This window comes from Panthera onca, chromosome C1 (assembly GCF_046562875.1).
Source record: "Panthera onca isolate mPanOnc1 chromosome C1, mPanOnc1 haplotype 2, whole genome shotgun sequence".
NCBI lineage: Eukaryota > Metazoa > Chordata > Mammalia > Carnivora > Felidae > Panthera > Panthera onca.
In genome coordinates, this window is record NC_138346.1 from 141223231 (window position 1) to 141242767 (window position 19537).

The window sequence follows — 19537 nt, forward strand, 5'->3', positions numbered from 1 at the left end:
AGTTTGAGGGGCTTGCTAGACACCAGGTGAGGATGAGTGGGCTGGAGTTTCAGGCAGATACCTGGGCTGGGTATAAACAAACTGGGGGTTCTTGGGGCCATGGCACCGGAGGCGACGGCCCCAGGGTGAGCGCAGGCAGAGAAGAGGTGTCCCAACAACAGAGCCCTGGGGTATCGCAAAGCTAAGAGCTCATCTAAGCTTCCTATCCACTTTTTTTTTTAAACCTAATTTCCTAGGCTGGTATTCAACAAGCCATCTTATTTTCTATAAACCTCCTTATGTGATGCTTAGAAGAAGGCACGGTTGAAACCAGTGCTGCAGCACTGATACCATGTCAGTCATTTAAGAACTGTTTACTCAGAGCCATTACACGGCAGGCATTAGGAGCTGGGGGTGACCAGACAAAGCCTCTGGCCTTGTGAAGCTTATGTTATGGTCGAGGAGAAGAACAGTACTTGACATGTAAACGAACACGCAAGACAGTTTCAGATTATATCGGGTGCTATAAAGAAACTAGAACAGAAAAAGCAGAGGACAGGAGCTGTGGCTTCCCTGAGGACATGCTATTGGAACTGAACCAAAGTGAAAAGAAGGAGCCATGCAATGTTCCAGAGGAAGAGCATTCCAGGCAGAGGGAGGAGCCAGTGCGAAGGCCTGAGATGGGAATGAGCTTGACGTGTCGAGTGACAGAAAGTAGGCTGACTGGTGTGCCTGGGACACAGTGAAAGGGAGATTGAGGTACGAGGCAAAGCCAGAGGGACAAAAAGCCACTCATGTTGAGTCCTGCCAGCATGGCAAGAACTTTGGGTTTTATTTTGAGTGTGCTGGGGAGTCACTGTGGATTCTCAGCAGAGCAGTGATGGGATGTGATTTACCCCAACTGTGGAGTATAGCCCGGCCTGTAAGGAACAGAGAGACTGGAATGGAGGGTTCCGGAGGGATGAGGAGCCAGCCAATGGGAGCTGCACTAGGACGGGAGCAGTACAAGTGGGAGACGGTGCACGGGTATTTGAAGTCCTTCTCGATGGACTGAATGAAGGCACAGAGAAGTCCTCAGTGACTCCTGGGTTTTGGCTTGAGCAACTATACGGACGTCCATGCTGTTGACAAGAGGCTGGACAAACTGGAAGAGGGGCAGGTTTCCCTGAGAAATAAAGAGTTCCAGTCCAGCTGTGGTAAATTTGAGCTGCATACTGGTCACTTTGCAATTCTGTATGTTACCTACAAAGAATGTCCCACATTCGTTCAGTGTTAACACTCCCACCAGCGATGTTTGAGGAGGGTTTCAATTTCTCCACATCCTCACCAACACTTGTTACTTCTGTATTATCTTTTTTATCTTAGCCATCCTAGTGTGAAGGAAGTGATATCTCGCTGTGGCCTTGATTCACATTTTCCTAATCTCATGATGCGGAATATCTTTTCATCTGTCAGTTTCTGGCCTGCGGGGTTTTGGATCCCTGGGCTGGGATGCCGGGACATGGCTGTATTTAGACCATGCTGCCGACCTTCCCGTCAGAGCTAACAGAGGAACATGTTTCATCAGGGTGTGAGCAAACATCGAGGCCCTTTCTGAAAACAGATGTGGTTTTTGCCTGACAACCTAGCAAAAGAAATTAATGTTAAAGTTTTAAAATTATTTCACAAACTGAATGAGTAAAGAGAAAAAAAATGGCATGAATAAGACATAAGAGAAGCTCCGTTAGAAGAAAATTGTATTATTTAAATATTTGCTTGGAGGATATTTATTTGCAGTGAAACCCCGACTTCTTTCACCCCACTATGCTAGGCAGGCCAATGCCACTGCCCTGGACATCCAGTGATCCTGTAATACACACAGATCAATGGTACTTTCTCAGGACCAGAATTTAAACTTCCTTCAGAAAGATCTCAGGCCAACCATCTCACACAGAGGATGTTTCCAGACTGCTGGGAGGTTAATCTGGAATCTTCAGTTGCTCAGTCAGAAGATTTTCGGTGTTTCCAGTCTGCAGTTTGCAGATTAGAGGGCTGTCTGGTGGCCTGGAACAGGGGTACATCACTAAGATCTCTAAGCCTACACTTGATTGGAAACAAATTTGATTTTGTAGTGCAAACCAAGGGTTCCCTAAAACAGAGCCAGCTGACTCTGATCCTACCCAGGATTCCCACCTTAGTTATTTGGGAAATCTGATTCCAAACTTGAACATCTCTCTCTTCTCTGACACACATTCTCTCATCCTATGAGTAAGAGTCACAGTGAATTAGTCTGCTTTTTAGAGCTCACGTAGTAGAAATCTCGAACCAAGGCAGATCAAACAAACAGGCAAGTCTGCAGTCATTTACACGATACTCTACTCTCTGAGGGACTTCTGTCAGACCCTGGTCATTAGAACAGCTTTGCCCCTCTGGAAAGCAGCTAGCTGGACAGACGGTGCAAGGAGGAGAAAGAAGGGCTGGTGGCCAGCAGCTGAGGGAGGCACTTGTCTATTTTATAAAGGCCTGGGCTTTACCACGTTGTAGACATGTGTTTTCGGGCAAATTACAGTAAAACCTTGATTTGCGAGCATAATTCGTTCTGGAAACATGTCTGTAATCCAAACTTGTTCGTCAAACCGAATTCCAAGAACCATTGGCTCAGCTGGGGTCATGTGATGCCATCACATACTACTCATATTTCAAGACATCACTCATTTATCAAGTTAAAATGTGTTAGAAATATTTGCTCACCGTGCAAAACACTCACAGAACAAATCACTCTCAATCCAAGGTTCTACTGGACTTTCTTTGAACCTCCATCTCTTCCTCTGAAAACCTGAACTAAGTTTACTTATTTTGCTCGTTTACTTCCGAGGGCTGTTTGAGGCGCAGTGACCACACGGCTGCAGCCTAAGAAGTGATACATGAAGGACGCTATTGTTATATTGTCTCTTTCTCCAAGGTTCAGTGGGAACCTTCTTTCCTTTCAAACTCCCTCCTGGATCCCAAACCCAAACCCCAGGAATAATTCCAGACATTCAGATTCAACAGAAGTTTCCTTAGCTGAAACAAATCCAGTTTCTGGACGAACAAAATATTGAAGAGATAAATGGATTTGGTCATTTGACAAACACTTTTTGGTGCCTATTGTGTTCCAGAGACTGTTCCAGGTACCAGAGAAGCAGCTATGAGCAAACCAGACAAAACTCCACACCCTCATGGAGCTTCCAGCAACAAAGGAGAGAGAAAGGAGAGACAAAGATTCTAAACAAATAGTTAAGACACATCAGAGGTGAAGCTGGAGATGAGTAGGGGTACTCCTAAGGTGTCCAATTCACAGTTCCAAAGGCTGAATTTTGGGGGGTGAGTTAGCTTTCTAAGGCTCATTTCTGGTTTTTCTGTTTTTGTTTTTGTTTTTTAATTAATTTATTTATATTCAAGTTAGTTAACGTACCGTGTAGTATTGGTTTCAGGAGTGATTCATCACTTACATATAACACCCCGTGCTCATCCCAACAAGCGCCCTCCTTTATGCCCAGCCCCCATTTAGCCCATCCCCCCACCCAACATCCCTCCAGCAACCCTCAGTTTTTTCCCTGTATTTAAGAGTCTCTTACGGCTTGCCTCCCTCTCTGTTTTTATCTTATTTTTCCGGGGCTCATTTCTAAAGAGGTATCACCTTCCTTCCAGTTCAGCCGTCGCTCTGGTCCCAGGCTCCAGCGGCCAGGCCCAGCAGGGAAAGCCAGGCAGCGGTGGTGAGGGAGGGCAATGCCAAGCCTGGCGGATGCAAGGTGACCGCACGCCGTCCAGCCCCAGGAATTGGATCACCTTGGGAAAGATTCTCCACCTTGGCTCTGTCTCAAAAGCCCTGTGCTACGCTTCCTTAAATAGCACTTGACAGAGACCAGCTCCATCCACTTCAAAGCCCTCTCTGTTTGCATCGCATGAATGACACATTCCTGTCGAAACTCATCCAGACTAACAGCTGCTAATTTCCTAGCAACGCTGCCCTAACAGTTCTGGCACGGCATGGAATTCATTCTGGCATAGCACTGGAAGTTTATATTTCGGGAAAAAAAAAAAAAATCTTTCAAAATCCTTTTCTCTGTTTCTGCCCGGCTACTCAATCTCCACCCCCAGGGACCATCTTTGACCAAGCTCAGTAGGTAGGCCCCTTCCGTCAGCAACTGGAAAGCCCTGTGTGATAGCAGTATTGCAAGCACTCTGCATAAATAATAGTACAGCTTGCATTACACTGAGCCACGTCAGGCTATTTCTTGACTTTATGGACTCATTAGTTTTCTGCCTCATGGCAACTTTAGTAGGAAGCCTGGACAAGTCCATACAGGATTTAGAATCACATAATTTCAGGTAAAGGAAGGCAAGGAGGTCATGTCTTGTGCTCCAGTACCACGTGCCTGGTGTAGGCTCCACATAACGCTGGTCTGTGAAGGAGTTACAGGCGGCTGGGTGGGAAGGAAGTGAGGGGTGATTGACTGGTAATGTCTGCCATGGATGAGACAGAGTACAGGGGCCTGCCTCGTGGGTATTTGCCACGTCTGACCTACTGCCAACTTCTCATTTTACAACTGAGGGAACCGATGCTCAGAGAAATGAGGTGACTCCATCAAGATCATACCGACAATGGGAAGCAGAGCCAGACCTAGAATCCAAGTGTCTGGATTTCCACCTGAGGATCACTTTCAACATTTACTCTTCTTTGCTCTCATTCATAAAGTCTATAAAGGGCTGACTTCATAAGGCAAGGAAGGACCGAGGACCCGGCTGGCTCTGTGTAATGCCTGACGCACGGCTCACGGTGATCCGTTGCCTCAGTGGTCCTAGCCTGGTTCCCACTCCGTCTGCTCCCTCCCAGCAGTTCTGGACTCCTCAAGCTATTGTGGACCTGGCAAGAAGAATGAGGGGCCCTCCCCATGCAGAAATCTACAGTGATTCACAGGGGCCTGGGCTCCTGACCCAGAGCATGATGTTATTTCCTCCTGCCTGTAGCCATGTTGCCCTCAGAATTCCTTTTTTTTAAATTTTTTAAATCTTTATTTTTGAAAGAGAGAGAAAGCCAGTGTGAGCGGAGGAGGAACAGAAGGAGAGGGAGACACAGAATCAGAAGTGGGCTCCAGGCTCTGAGTCATCAGCACAGAGCCCAATGCAGGGCTCAAACTCACCAACCGCAAGTTCATGACCTGAGCCAAAGTCAGAAGCTCAACCGACTGAGGCACCCAGGCGCCCCGCCCTCAGAATTCTTATCATCCCAGTTTGGATGGGCTCAAACTTGTGATAGTATGCACAGAACTCCTTGCATTTTTTTTCTCAGAGTGATGCTAACACACACCACAGTTACTTCTTTTAAAACTTAGCCTACATGTTTAAGAATAACTGATGTATTTGATGAGGAAATACATTCACATGTAGATGTTAGCAGAAAGGGAGAAAGGACCGGAAAGGCTCTTCTGTTTTTGTTTTAATTTATCATGAGATATCTTTCTTTTAAAAATAAAATAAGCTGTGGTTCAACCGATCACGTACCTTTTCCTTTGGCCCAGCACCTCTCTTTCCAATCTCCATGCCTGTCGTCACCTCCTCCTGAAACACTCTGCTCTTGCCAGGAAAACGCTCTTCTCCCCTTCAGTGTCTAAAGTCCTCCTTTGCGTTGGGGTAAGAAAAGAAAATTTGTTTAATTCAACAAACTTATTGAGTAACTACAAGATGTCAGGCATGTGCTTGGCACTCAAGATTTAGACATAAATGCAATGGGGCCCTGCCCTTGGGAAATTTAACTGAAACTTACAATGAGCCAGAGAAACACCATGCTGAGCCTTGTGCCCTTTAAGCATCACCCTAAATCTGCTCTTTTGTGGTCATTCACTGTGTCCCTTTTGTTCCCCACTTTGTCCCCAGCACTGATCACAGTGCCTGGCACATGGTGCTAGGAAAGACTGGTGACTCACTCAATCACTGATTCCTTACAATCACCCTACAAAGCAGGCAACATTTTTCTCCTTTTACAGATGAAGAACTGAGGTGGACAGGAGCTAAGGAGCCTCTCCCAAGGTCTCCTGATAGTGATGACTCAGTCACTTCTCTCTAAACCCTTTGCTTTTTCTCCTATATAGCACATCATACTGAGTCTTCTCATCTGTAAATTTGGAGGAGCAGACTGGATGATCTCATGGTATTTCATAGCTAATGCCAAAGTTGGTACTCGAATGCATACCTGGTTTCTCTAGGATGCTTCTTATGTGTTTTATATTACCATGCATTTTTCCTGCCCTCATAATACTATTGGCTCTTTGAGTTTAACCTTTCACTTTGTAACCTATTTGTAGCACCCCCAGAGCCGTATTCTATGCTCAAGGACTTCTTATTTTTTAAAGTTCATGGCTACATGAACCTGCCTTATCTGGACTAAATAAATCACATACTTTACTTCCCGACATCAAGATTTTCTTTCCCAGTTTTCTCTCAAGGACAGCAGCCAGCTTTTGATGCTTTGTGGCAGGCCTCAAAGAATCCCATGCCTTAAGATGGACAAAATATTTCTTGGATATGATAACTCTTGATTTTGAAGGGAAAAAAACAGACTTTAAAATTTTGTGGGATCATAAAAAGAAACAACTGTATTTCTATACACTAACAATGAAAAATCAAAAATGAAATTAAGATTTTCATTTGCCATAGTATCAAAAAGAATAAAATACTTAGAAACAAATTTAACAACAGAAGTGCAATACTGGCACGCTGAAAATTAAAACACGTTGTTGAGAAAATTGAAGACCTAAATACATAGGGAGATATCCCATGTCTGTAGACTGAATGACTTAACACTGTTAAGACGGCCACATTCCCTAAACTGATTCACAGATCACACACAATCCCTAACAAAAAGCTGACTTTTTTTACAGAAATTGACAAACTGATACTAAAATGTACATATAAATGCAAGGGACCCAGAATAGCCAAAACAATCTTACAAAGAACAAAGTTAGAAGACTTATACTCCCTGATTTCAAAATTTCAGGGGTACCTGGGTGGCTTAGTCAGTTAAATGTCTGACTTTGGATTAGGTCATGATCTCACAGTTTGTGAGTTCAAGTCCTGTGTCAAGCTCTGTGTTGACAGCCTGGAGCCTGCTTTAGGTTTTGTGTCTCCCTCTCTCTCTGCCCCTCCCCTGCTCGTCCTCTCTCTCTCTCTCTCTCTTGCTCTCTTTCTCTCTCTCTCCCTCCCTCTTTCTTTCTCAAAAATAAATCAAACATTAAAAAAATTTTTGAAAAAAATTGCAAAGTATAGGAATCAAGGTATTGTAACACCAGAATAAAGATATATAGATCAGTAGAGTAGAATTGAGAATGTAGAAAGAAATTCTTATATTTGTGGTCAACTAATTTCGACAAGGGTGCTAAGACAATTCTATAGTTCTTTGTAACAAATAGTTCTGGGACAAGTGGATATCACCATGCAAAAGAATGATGTTGGACTCCTAGCTCACCTCATATATCAAAATTAATTCAAAATGGACCAAAGACCTAAATATAAGAACTAACGCTATAAAACTCTTAGAAGAAAATAGAGGTATAAATCGTCATGACCTTGAATTGGGCAACAATTTCTTACATGTGACACCAAAAGCACAAGCAGCCAAAGGCAAAAAATATACAGGTTGGATTTCATCAAAATTGAAAACTTCTGTGCTTCAAATGACACCATGAAGAAACTAAAAAGAAAAGCCACAGCATGGGAGAAAATATTAGCAAACTATATATCTGATATGGGTCCAGTATCCAGAATATATAAAGAGTACTTAACAACTCAAGAATAAAAAGACAAAAAACACATTCACTATACTTTTCTGAGTTGTCCTACATGCAAGTCCATGCTTTTAATGTTGTCTGTCTTCTATGCTGTTCCTGTAAGATTTCTATGAAAATACATTAAACTATAAAAAAGGCAAAACAAACACAACTTTAAAATGGTAAAGGATTTGAATAGCCATTTCTCATAATAAGATGAACAAATGCGTAATAAGCATTTGTGAAAAGATATTCAACATCATTAAGCATTAGGGAAATATAAGTCAAAACAATAATGTGATGTCACTCTGTACAGCCTAGGATGGCTATAAAAGAAAAAGACAGCTAATAACAAGAATAGTGAGGATGACGAGGAATTGGAACCCTCCTTCACTGCTGGTAGGTATGTAAAATAGTGCTCAAAAAGTTCAACACGGAGCTACCACATGACCCAGCATTTCTACTCCTAGGGGTGTGTGTATACATACACACACGAAAACATTTAAATGTGCAAAAACTTGTACATGAACGTTCATAGCAGTATTAGTCATAATAGCCAGGAGGTGGGAATAACCCAATATTCATCAAGTAAGGAATGGATAAACGAAGGATGCATATACATGCAATGGAATACTATTTGGCAATCAAAAGGAATGAAGCACTGATTCATGTTACAACAATCGATGACCCTTGAGCATGTTATGCCAAGTGAAAGAATCCATCCACAGAGACCACACATTACACGATTCCATTTATATGACATATCCAGAATAGGCAAATCTACAGAAGCAGACAATAGGACAGTGTTTGCCAGGGGCTGGAAGGAGCAACAATGGGGTGACTGAGAATAGGCACCGGTTTTTTTGGGGGGGGTGGTTGGTGATGAAAATATTCCGGAATTGAAAAGTTGTAATAGTTGTACAACTCTGAAAGTGGCGAATACTCTGATATATAAATTATACCTCAATAAAGCTGTTTAAAATAATGCTTGTGGGAAATTCAATAGGAAAATGAGACAGGCTAACCAAAAATCCCATTCTTAGCACCTGGGAGGCTCCCCACCACTGCTGTGACAACAGTCACACCCATAGAGCTCTGAACGTATGGATTTTCAAAGGCTGTCTTACCCACTTAGCTGGTGATTCTTCAACCTCTCTATAATATCCTTACCAGGTGATTACCTAGCCTATACTTGACTAGGCTGTCTTCCCCACTCTCCAAGCTTTTATTGAATGTCTACTATGCACTCAGCTCTGGGATAAGCATTGAGAACAGATTTTGCGTTGTTGTCTCTTCAAAGGAACAAACGTTTATTTGAATATTTGTAATGTGTCAAGCATTTTACTAGTTCCTATTCATTTTTGTTTATTTGTACCTCTTTTAGTTTGAGTTCTCCCAGAAGCAGATCCTGAGACAAAGACTCAAGCGGAAATAGTTTTTTTGGCCAGTGCGGCTAATACTTGCAGGGGAGTGAGAAAGGGATCCAGGGAAGGAAAGGAAGCCAAGAAATCAGCTACCATAGTGAGCTACTAAAGCTTCCACCTAAAGGGAAACTCTGGGGAAAGGTATAAAACTGTCTGGAAAATGTATTCCACCCAAAGGCCAGGTTGCTGGAATATTTGTAAGGCTAATTCCAGAGTCCAGTTGAGCATATGCGGGGCATATGTTAATTTCTCAGCACCTCTGGCTGCCTAAAGGAAGCACAAATTATGCATCCTTCCCCAGATCTGAACTGGGAGATGGGTGAAAGCCCGCTGACACAAATGCAGATTTGGGCAACTGGTAGTTAAGAGAGAGAGAGAGAGCGCGCGCGCAAGAGTGCAAGTTGGGGAGGGGCAGAGAGGGAATCTCAAATAGGCTCCATGGACCAGATATGGTCCCACAACAGTGAGATCATGACTTGAGCCAAAATCAAGAGTGGGACCCTTAACTGACTGAGCCACCCAGGGGCCCCATAGAGTGTGTGACCCTTGATCTCGAGGTTGAAAGGGTTGGGTTACGTTGGATGTACAGATTACTCAAAAATAATAAAATCTTTTAAAAAGACAGGATTAGAGGCAAAGTCTTGGAGCGTAGGGTTATGACAGCTTCTGTGGCGGGCAGCACGGCTCTCCTGGGGGCACAGCTTGGGCCTGGGGACATGCCGACAAGGGGGAGAATCCCAGCCTTGAGGTTTCCTAAAGGACTCTGCTAGAACTCTGTCCTGGAAGTGGGTCTTGCCCTGCCTCACTGCCAGGTTGCGCAGCGCTCTCACCAACACCACAAGGGAAGTGACAGCAAGTCTGACCTCCTCTGGCCCCCTCTCCCAGCCCCTGCTTCTCCTTGGCTCATTCTGCCATTGTGGCTGCTGTCACAATCTCTGCCGAGGGAGTCCTTCGGATGACGCAGGGCCACCGGGAGCCTCCAATATGCATGCACTACCCCCCCCCCCCCCCCCCCCCCCCCCCCCGCTCCCTGGCTTGTCACAGGTGGGCAGGCAGTGTTACGAGGTTTCCATGCCTGACCAAAGAAACGGAGTCTCAAATTCAAGTCAGTAAAAGGGCTGGAATCAGCAACCAGGTCTTTGGACTTAATCCAGAGGTCTTTCTGGGGTAGGAAACGTCCTGTTTTTTCACCCCTCAAATAACTATGACAAAATCATGATGCAAGGCTAGGGCTCCACATCCAAACGAAAGAAACCGCTCCTACCAATTTGGGAACATGACTGCATTTGGCTTCGATCTGCAAGGCCTTGTTATTCAAACATTCAGAAATACAGGTGATTATTGTTCCCATTATGATAGTAATAATGTTCATTCTAGAAAACGTGTTTAGAGAGCGGATTTGTGGATTTTTGTGTTTCCAAGGTAGAGACTTTGGACCATCCCTGGGGGAAAGTGACCTCATCTTAAAGGAATGAATGCTCCTGGAAAAGAGTTGTGTCAAGGTCCCAGCGGTTTTGTGTTTCTAAGAGAGGACTGGACCCTTTCCACTCTCCAAGAGGGTAAATAAGTTTTTACGCTTGATTTTCTGACTTAACAGGCCATCGTGTTCTTTCCAACAAGCTGTTAAGCTTTATTGCATAAGAGAAGAGAGACAATGAGAGTCATTGTGCCCAAGAACTGAAGGCGGTGTGGGAGGGGGGAGCAGTGCTCCAGAGCCAGGGGCCTCAGCTGCCTGGACACCAACCATGAGGGTGGGCTGAAGGAAGGTTTGGTGTCCTCAAGGTGCCCTGGTGATGGGATGGGGGATGGGGAGCACTAGCAGAAACATTCTCCTGTCCCAGGGGGTTGCTGGACCTGTGCCTGCCCCTGCCCCAGGGCCAACCTAAACTGTGGGGGCCCACTAATGAGGGTGAGTACTCAAGTGACTGATGGAAGCATGAGAATGAAGCTGCACAAAAGCCTCTTTCTACTCCCAGGACACCTATAGGGCCCAGGGAACCAGCTCTTAGCATGGGGGCCGATCCTCATTTTTATATCTAGAGGCGGTACAAGAGCTGCTGGTGCATCTCAAGCTGGGAAGCGAGGGACTAGACACCAGTGCTGCGATACACAGAAAAGTTGTACGAAATGCATGCTTCCCCATCCCAGTAAGCATAGTTAATGGTGCTTGAGCCCCACTGTCTACAGAGCCCTTCCACCACCAACCGTCCAGGCAGGTCAGGAGGGGTTGGCTCTAGCTCCCTCCTCCTCCACACCTATACCAATGCAGCCTTTAACCAGAAGATTCCACCCGGAGAAAGGTGAGCCTCAATGCTCAGGAACGCTGTGACAACATTCACCTCCTTCCTTGTTCCCAAAGTCCGCAGCATCTCCAGCACCAGAAACCGGTTAAAACTGCCTGGAATTTTGAAATTCGGGCACTTACTGCAGAAGATGCTTATCAGTGGAAAGAGTAAGTCCTGGTGTCAGCTGATGCACACGTGTGGCAGCTCAGAGGGGCGTTCAGAGCCCCTTACCTCTAGGGGTGAATGCAGGGCACGGGCTCCTCCAGTCGCCCCTGCTCGGGGCCTAAGAGGGATTGAATGCCTTTTGTGGGGCCTTCCAGACATGACGAAAGTCCAGCAGTCCCTTGGCCACAGCCTCCCAGTTCACAGTAAGCCTCCCCCAACCCCCGGAGGCAAGGCGATGGAATGTGGCTGAATCTTAGCTTGGGTGACCTGGGACTCACGTGTATTTTTAATTAAACTGAATTCAGTAATACATAAGTCACATGTGTTAGGAGAATAATGATCCCCCCCAAAGTTGTCCACGTCATCATCCCCAGAACCTGTGACTATGTTAGGTCGCATGACAAAGGGGAAACAAGATTACAGATGAAATTAAGGTTGCTAACCAATTCACTCTAAGATTGAGAGATTAGCCCGGATTATCTAGGCGAGCCTGATATAACATCAAGGGTGCTTAACAATGGAAGAGAAAGGCAAGGGGAGAGGTTGAAGTGACGTCATGTGAGGACTCTGTGTAACTCTGCTGACATCTTGATTTCAGCGCAATGAAACCCATGTTGGACTTTTAGCCTACAGAACCATAAGGTGATAAAGTTGTTATAGTCAGTCGCTAAGTCCGCGGTAACTTGATACAGCAGCAATAGGAAACTAATATGCTATGTATTAGCCTGGTGAGAAACAGGTGTCAGGGCGTTGAGGAATGCTTCAGCGTTTTCAGAACTCTGCTGCAAACAAGGCATCCATTCTTGCTCCGTTTTCTGGGTTTCTCCAGATCGTGTGTTTCAAGAAGAAAATATGTCCTTAAAGCCCCTAGAATTCATGGCTGCAAAAACAGTTTGAGGAGCCTCAACTAAGTGGGAAACAAATATAATAAGGTGCATTTCCCCCAGTCACCACCTTTGCCCGTCCAGCCCAGTCTGGGTCAAAATTCCAATCTCAGATCCAGCGTAAGCCTCTCCTTCCCTCTCTCCCTGAGAAAGCCCCGGAACTGAGGCCCCCTTGGCGACAGCCATACCTCCGTCTGGCCAGCATTAGTCTGCGCCGTTAACCTCTTCTCTGGGTGGGTATTGCCTCACTTGGCCACTTGGCTTGTTGTCAAGCAACTACCAAGCGGCCTCTGCAGCCCTCTGCCCAGGCTGCTCCCACAGGCCTTCTGCCTTGGGAAATCTCGAGGTTTTGACCTAAAAGTTTTATGGGTGCCTGCAAACGACAGGAACATCAGTTGTGCTCCCGCAAGAACTTTCCGAGTCCTGCCACGTTCTGATCCACGCAGATGGCCCCTCAGTCTTAGAGCACATCTGGCTCTCCACCTCACTTCGGGGAGGAAGTAACCTTCCCCCGTGAACACTGCACTGGCCGAAACTTGCCCTCTTTCTCTCTCCTTCCCCAGGTCTCTAATTATATTGAGGAAGGGAGTGGGGTGAAGGTTACAGGGAGTCATCCTCTTGTTAAGCATGGAGTGAGTGGTCTGGCCCTTCCTTAGAATGAGGGGCTCCGAGCACTCCTGTTGTCCAATAGAGCATGGGCCTCCATTTTCCGGCTTAACTTCCGGTTCCAGCTGCTTTTCAAAAATCCTGTCTTTTGGTGATGCCCTTTCTAGAAATCTTCTTGGTCAGTTTTAACAACCACCCCAATGATTAACACAGAGGATCTGAAACGCAGCTCTCTGTGAGTGGGGATTGTGAGAGTTAGATTTCAGCACCACAGAAGTGAGAAAAGAACCAAAGAGTTTTACTAAATACCATAAACTAATAGCTGGGGTGGAAAGAAGCTAGGCCCACGAGCCTTACTTAGGCCCCTACCAGGAAACATCCCTTCCCATTCTCTGAACTTCAGGCTGCTAAGAAACTGTGACTCTGGGTGGCGCCTAGGGCTTCTGCCTGTGACCCAGCTCCTCAGGCCTCGCTGGTTACAGGGTGTGGAAGAGGCCACATTAACAGTAATGTGTACCCACTTGTACCCTCTCACCTGCTCCTACAAGGCTTCCTCCCAGTAACCACCTCTCAGTCCCAGGGGTCTGTGTCCCCAAGGGGTGCTCGCTTGGTGGGGGTGGGGGGCACCTTGGATGCACAGTTACTGTTCTGAGCGCCGCTCTCTCACGTGCTGGAGAAGTGAGTGGTCTGTGGAAAGAGGTGAGAAAGTGCTCCATTCCCTTCCTCATGCACTGGTAGAGTCCCAAAGTAGTGCTACCTGGGCCTGTAATCTTACAGATGCTTTGGGTTTCATTTCACCCAATATTTTGCACTTACAATATTCAAAGCAGTTTGCAAGCACGAACTCACACGACTTCATAGCAACTCTGTGAGCTAGGAACCACACATATATGGCTATTTGCTAGAGGGGGCCGCCCTTGAAGGGTTAGGTAACTTGCCCGAAGTCACTCTGTGAGTGGTGGGACGGGGCTAGAATTTTTTTTTAAACGTGTGGTTTACTCCCAGCCCTGTCTCCCTGTGGCCCAGTAACAAGTCTGAGAAGCCAGGCTGAGGATAGAATCATGCCTGGCCTCTAACACCTAACGCTCTGCTCCCAGCTTGGCTCACTGCACCGGCTCTCTGCCTGGAATGAGTTCTCCGGAAGGCTCCTATACCCCCTAAAAAATAGACCACTCTCAGGCAGCCCAAGCTGCACCAGAGAGGCCCAGATTCCCAGCAGAGAAGGAAAATGCTTGGGCTTTGCTGGGCGTGGCCCCCTGAATCTGATACAGAATTTGAGGTCGAACTCTAACTGCTTTCTTCCCAGGCAGGATCTCTGGAGAATGACCGGTTTTTCTGGTCAGCGGCTGCTCCCTTCTCAAACTAAAGAGGCTATGTCGGCCTGAAGAAGAAGAGCATCACGGCCTCGGCAGGTCGGGCTGGATGTAAGTGCTCGTGATCTCTGAGCTGGAGGAGACTCACCTCAGAAAGGTCCCTCGGCTGGTCCGCCTGCTCTGCTCCAGAGCAGAGGCCCAACCACGGAGCGAGTGATTGGTCGACAGGGGAAAACTTACCTTTCCTTTGCCCTGTGAGCGCTCCTGATTAAAAAACTCAGGTGTGATGCAGTTGAAAAGTGAGAGCGTTGGAAAGACACCTGGCAGGTTTCAATCTACCCTTAGTGTGAGGATGAAGGGGCCTTACACCTGAATGTTTCCTTCCCCACATTCAGAGCCTGGGGAAGGAGGAGCTGCTGGTTTGTCCCAGGTCCTCATATGCCTGCCAGCCCCAGGCATCGGGGCATCGAAGACTCCACCAGCAGGAGGGCAGCTGGCCAAGCACCCAGCTATTTATACAAACAAAAGCTGGGGTGCTGAGGTGAAGACAGCCTCCCTCCTCAGCCCTCCCTTCCCGCCAGGGTTTGGGCTGATTTCCTTCAAGGCTAATAAACAGCTCATAAATACTAACAAGCTCCTTGGCACGCAGGAGCAGGCCCAATCACTTCCCAAGTGAACTTGGGCCAAGTGTAGCCCCCCCATGCGGTCTGAGGGTTTTGCTAGCCCCTGTTGAGTCTGGATGGGGGAGCCAGGCAGGATGGCTCACCGCTGTTCCCAGGAAGCTGGCTCATGACAGCCATACTGGGCGTCTCACAGACCCGTTTCACCGTCACAGAAACTTCCCTCTGACAGGCAGGCATGAACACTGAACCCACCCCGATACTCAGAATGTGGAGCAGCTTCCAGAAGGCCCAAGATCAGACCCTGGTCTCAGAACATTTACATGATGCTGAAAAGCAGGAACCAGAACATTCCTACCCAGCAGCTGGCCCCCCCCCTCCCCCCCCCCCCCCCCCCCCGCAAAAGCTGTGTGTTGAGTTGGTGTAAGAATTGTGCAGGTGACACTCTGAGCTTGTGGTCAGGGCAGCCAAGGACCAAGGAAGCATCATTATGTATGTGTGAGGTTAATTCAAACCCACATCCCTGAGCACCTACATTTTCATAAAGACAGAGAGCTGTAGGAGACAACACATCTGCCCCTGCTTCCCCTGCTGGGAAGAGGCTGAGAGGTCAACACCAGTGGGGCTCCATTCCTCTTGCCGGGGTTGGGTATTAATTTGGCCATTCCCACGCAGCCAGCTGGGGTTCCTCTCAGCCTCAGAATGTTTGGCCTCCATCTCCGTGCGGCATCTCCAGGCCCAGGCCTGGGTGGGTGAGGCAGCCACTGGGATGCCTCAGCCACATCCAGCCATGTTCCCCCTTCCACGGGCCTGTGCACTCTGTGAACCTGCCTGAGGGATTTCTCTGCGGGAAGGTGCTCGGCTTCCAGGCAGGGCAGGCTGGGCTTGCTGGGAGTTTGTGCCCCCCACCAGGGATGGAGAGAACTGGCAGGCACCTCTCCCAGCTTCCTGGCCCCGTGCATGGGACGGGGAGGGGGCAAGGCCAGGCAGACTCCACACCATTTCCCAGACGCCCCCCAGGAGGAATGAGAGTGTGGTAACCTGCTCGTTCAATGCACTTTGAATATGCTTCCTTCCCTTGTCAGCCCACTTAAACCCGCAGAGGGATGATCAGTGTTAGAAAGAAAGAGGAGGGGCTTCTGGGTGGCTCAGTCAGTTGAGCTTCCAACCCTTGATTTCAGTTCAGGTCATGATCTTAGGGTCATGGGATTGAGCCCACATCAGACTCCACACTGAGCATGGAGCCTGCTTAAGATTCTCTCTCTCTCCCTCTGTCCCTCTCCCCCGTTCATTCTCTCTCTCTCAAACAAATAAAAATGAGGGGGAAAAAAAAGAGGGAACATTGAAGAGACAGTGCTTCCTTTAGGATTCTATCAAGCCCAAATCCAGGAGAAGAGCAGACCGCAATGAATATGGGAGGAGTGGGCTCTTACCGCCATCTTGGGTTAGTAATTATGTCTATCTCAGCAACCACAGGCTTTGAGGCCCTCAGGGACACAACTAAGGCACATCCATCCTTCCTTCTATGGTGCCTGGCACAGGTGTGGCGTTCAGTAGGTTCCCGATAAGTGCTGTACTAGGCAGAGCACCCCCAGGGAAGCTCACTGAGAGGGGCTCTTCAAAGACACCCCCCACACACACCTCATGAGAGAGAAGGGCTCTTTGACTTTCCATCCATCTGAAGCCGCTAAGGAGAAACCGTTCAGGCACCAGGCCATCCCATTTCTCTCTAGCACTGGAGGAGTCAACTTCTACCGCAGGGCTCATGAGCGGCCTAGGACTCCTTGTGTGAGAACTGTGAGGTCGTCTTCAGAGGAGAAGCTTGGAGCTAGGCCTGGCCTCCGGGGCACAAGGCCAAGCCGTAAAGTGAACATTGCCCTGTCCCTATAACTGCAAACAGGATGTGCAGGGCCCCTTTACGTGCCATTTCTACAAGGCTCACCCTGGACACTGCTCCCACAATGTCATAAAATTTGGTTATGGCATTTGTTTCTTGCCCATAACTGGAGAGAACCAGGAAGATGTTGAAAACTCCTGCTTAGATCTGAGCTTGGGAACAAGCTTGAGGGGTGCTGTTTCATATAACCCTACTGAAAAATTCCCTCATAAAGAAGGAAAGAGGAAAAAAACCTGCCAGCCCTGTAAATGAAATCAAATGATATTTGTCACCCACAGGTCTCAGACAGCTGGTCCCCAGAGACTCCCCGTTATTGCCTTGAGGTCTCAGAGTCTATACATGCTGCCGGGTTAGTAAGCGTGGACTAAGACCTGGGAGAAACTGATGAACCACCTCGTCTGGGCTTTTCACTTCCGTGGCCTGAGTCATGCCAAGCGGGCTTACCTCCTCTCCCCGAGCAATGCGGAGAAATGTGGAGGGTGTGCAGATCTGGGTGTGGTGTTGCTGGGACGTGGCCAGCCCCCACATTCTCTGGCTGCAGACCAACCTGACCAACTCACACAGGTAGCGCCCTCGTGTTCTTGGCCAAGGAAGCACCAAATGGAAGTGGAGGGGGGTGGGTGGGAAGGGAGGCTAGTCAGACCCCTCTGCCCAGGAACTAAAAGTTTGCTAGGAAATGGCTTCAAATGTCGCAGATGGTATAGTCCAGGAGGGTCACATTCCTCGCTGGACTTGGCCCCTGGGAAGTATTCAATATCTGCCACCTTTATTACTATGTTTCTACAACTAAACTGTACATTCCTTGAGGGCAGAGGCTAATTCTCACAGTACTTAGTTATTTTCCACAGGGCCTTGCAACTAACATATACCCAAGAATGTGCTGATCTTTGATCTTCCATTGTGGAGGACAATTTCCTTCAGGAAAGAAAAAGCAGTGAATTCATGAAACTTGGTACAGACCATGAAAAAGTCTCTTCCTCCAATAAAATTATTTTCAATTGCATGTTTTAAAATAATTAACCACGGGGCGCCTGGGTGGCTCAGTCAATTAAGCGTCCGACTTCAGCTCAGGTCACGATCTTGTGGTCTGTGAGTTCGAGCCCCGCATCGGGCTCTGGGCTAATGGCTCAGAGCCCGGAGCCTGCTTCGGATTCTGTCTCCCTCTCTCTGACCCTCCCCCGTTCATGCTCTGTCTCTCTCTGTCTCAAAAATAAATAAACGTTAAAAAAAAATTAAAAAAAAAATAATAAAATAAAATAATTAACCACGATGTCCATACCTATAGTTCATCCTGGAGTGTTCAGACAGGGATAACAGTTGAAAGCTGAGATAAGCAAAGCAAACCAAATATAATCTAGAGACAACTACCACAAATTTTCAGCCTGTTTGGGTGAACATCACGATGGGTCTTTAAGGGAGCATGCAGAATTATACTCTAAGAAAATAAACCTTACCCTAAGGCCTGACTCTTGGCAGACAAAATGGTCCAGACAGGCAGATTCCCTGCCTGCCCCACAGAGGCACCCGGGGCTGCTTGTAAGTGATGGCTGGGCAGATCATGGCGGGCAAGCGAGTGCTCTGTGTCACTCTATCTCAGCTCCAGGGAGGATTTGGCATCACCATGGTCAGCCAAGCAAAGACCCCTTCTGCTCTCACGTGCCCTCACACTATGTCTTGTTGGTGTATAATGGAAAGGGGGCTGGATGCAGGTTTAAGAGGTGGCCTGTGTTCATGTTCTAGGCCTGCCTCTTCCTAGCTGTGTGACCTTAGTGAACTCACTCAACCTCTCTGGGCCTCACTCATCAAGGCTGTAGACCTATAAATTTATGGATGGCAATATCTATACAACAAAGGGGTCAGGGCCAGCCAGTCTGTGGGGCCAGTTCCAGCTCTAAATCCTGGCATCCTCTGAGACGTGGAAGAGCAGGGTTAGAGGGGGCAGCCTGGCTGCTGCCAGCCCAGGGCAGGTGGGTGCTGGTGCCCGAGCGCCTTCAGAGACTGCATCCACATTCTTTTTCCTGCTACTCCTAGGACGTACACACAAAGGCACATCTCATAGTACCACTCCTGGGTGTAGATGGCAAACATGAATTTGGATCACTTAAGAAATTAGTATTTGCTGAGAACCTTCTGCAGAACAATGGGCTAAGGGGTCATGTTGTGAGGGGCATGATGGACACAAGATGACCCTTGACCTCGAGAAGGTCAGGGTCCAAACGCCAGCTCTGTCTGCAGCAGGCCATGTGGCCCTAGGCACACTACAACCTCTCTAAGTGCACTTTCTCGTCTGTAAGACAAGGGTCGTAAAACCTATGTTGCTTGTTGTAAGAATTAGAGAGGATATGCGTAAAGCATGTTGGACTGTTTCTAGGATTGGATTGTTAAGAAATAGATATGTGGTAAGGTCTTAGCATGGGGCCTAGCACCTGCTGGCTTTGAAATGAATGGTCATTACTGTAGTTAATATAGTCTTATCATCATCTCCGGTACGGGTGACATTAATAATGCTTCTTGGAAGACAGGAGACCAGAGAGGGCCCTGAAGGAGGAATGGGGCTCAGTGGATGGTAGGTGAGTTTTA

At 47.4% G+C, this 19537-nt stretch overlaps 1 protein-coding gene across 12 annotated transcripts in view; it reads right to left on the reverse strand.

Annotated features, from left to right (window-relative positions):
• SLC44A3 (solute carrier family 44 member 3) overlaps nucleotides 1-19537 on the reverse strand; it is a 331946-nt gene that overhangs the window by 253289 nt on the left and 59120 nt on the right. For all 12 annotated transcript variants that reach the window (XM_078451634.2, XM_078451631.2, XM_078451632.2 and 9 more), the window contains one exon: nucleotides 5503-5619. The gene's annotated coding sequence lies outside the window, so the exon portion shown is untranslated. The remainder of the gene's footprint in view (nucleotides 1-5502; nucleotides 5620-19537) is intronic.